The sequence below is a fragment of the Aplysia californica genome, unplaced genomic scaffold, assembly GCF_000002075.1.
Source record: "Aplysia californica isolate F4 #8 unplaced genomic scaffold, AplCal3.0 scaffold01085, whole genome shotgun sequence".
NCBI lineage: Eukaryota > Metazoa > Mollusca > Gastropoda > Aplysiida > Aplysiidae > Aplysia > Aplysia californica.
This window is the reverse complement of record NW_004798355.1, coordinates 103,312-104,876: the sequence shown is the minus strand read 5'-3', so window position 1 is coordinate 104,876 and position 1,565 is coordinate 103,312.

Genomic DNA, 1,565 nt, shown 5'->3' with positions numbered 1-1,565 from the left:
CACACTCCGGTCATACATTGACACACTCCGGTCATACATTGACACACCACGGTCATACATTGACACACCACGGTCATACATTGACACACTCCGGTCATACATTGACACACCACGGTCATACATTGACACACTCCGGTCATACATTGACACACTCCGGTCATACATTGACACACTCCGGTCATACATTGACACACCACGTCATACATTGACACAGTCCGGTCATACATTGACACACCACGTCATACATTGACATACTCCGGTCATACATTGACACACTCTGGTCATACATTGACACACCGCGGTCACACATTGACACACCACGGTCATTTGGTGCAGGGAAAAGGTAAAAACTTTTAGACAAAAATCACAAAAGGGAAAGTAAAGAAAAACGCCAACTTGTAGCACCCTCTAACCACCCACTCTACATACCGGAAGAAAACAACTGATGCTGTAGCTCCTGTCACACGACAGACTAACAAGCTACAGATGGCTACCCTGAGGTCAAGCCAACAAACAGTAGGTCATTTTACACCCTAATTAACACAATTTAGATAATTTAGAAGGAAGACTTCAACCCTGAATTTGCCATGGCCAACCCAGGCTGACAGGGATACAACATTCAAGCAAAAGATCGAGATACTCGATAAAAATCCCCCCCCCCCCACCCCACGGGATATAAACTCGCGTCCCCTGTGCGTGATGGGGAACTACCTAACTGCTTGACCATGTAAGAGTCATATTAATTACCTAGAGTAGAATATGCCATTGGTAAATCCTACATCATGACCGTAACAAAACCCTACACTGTGGGGTAACTACAGGACGTAATCCTACTCAGTGTCTTGTAATGGAAATCCATTGATTGAACAAATGACCCATAGATCGAAAGCTTTTGTTTTCTACTGACCTACTTTCTTCCCTCATGTCATGTCGTACCGTTACAACAAAAGAATAAAGTCTGCTTTGCTCTGAGCAGACTCGCATCTTTCCATCTTTCCATTATTTCATGATTTCCTGTGTTTACTTCGTGTTCTACCGCCATCAGTCCAGTTCTGGACTCCACACACCACACACGCCTGTTCGCCGGACAAAGATAAAGAACAAGACAAAAAAGGAGGTCTAACTAACCGGAACACCACCAGTAATCAAACTCATAAAGCGTCAAAGAGTCAAATGGTTTGGACATCTAACCAGAATGCACCAGAAACAACTAGCGGCTAGAGCTTACAACACCCGAGAATCCGGCTTGAAATCAAGAGGAAGACCAAGAAAGATCTGGCTGGATGGGGTTAAAAAGGTCCTGGAACAACATAAGATATCTATCACAGACGCTACACACCTAGCTCAGGACCGAAACCTGCACCTCCCCGCGACATCCTAAGGATGACAATGGCTATGACAATCTTTATTCATCTCGCAGGAGAAATTTGTCCTGGTCGTTAACAATGGCAGTGGATGTTACAAAGGTTAGGTGCACTCACGCATACACACAACAAGACAGGACATTAGTAAATACATGTCTCACGTGCTGGGACAACCCGTTCTGTAAAACATTCTCTCTCTCT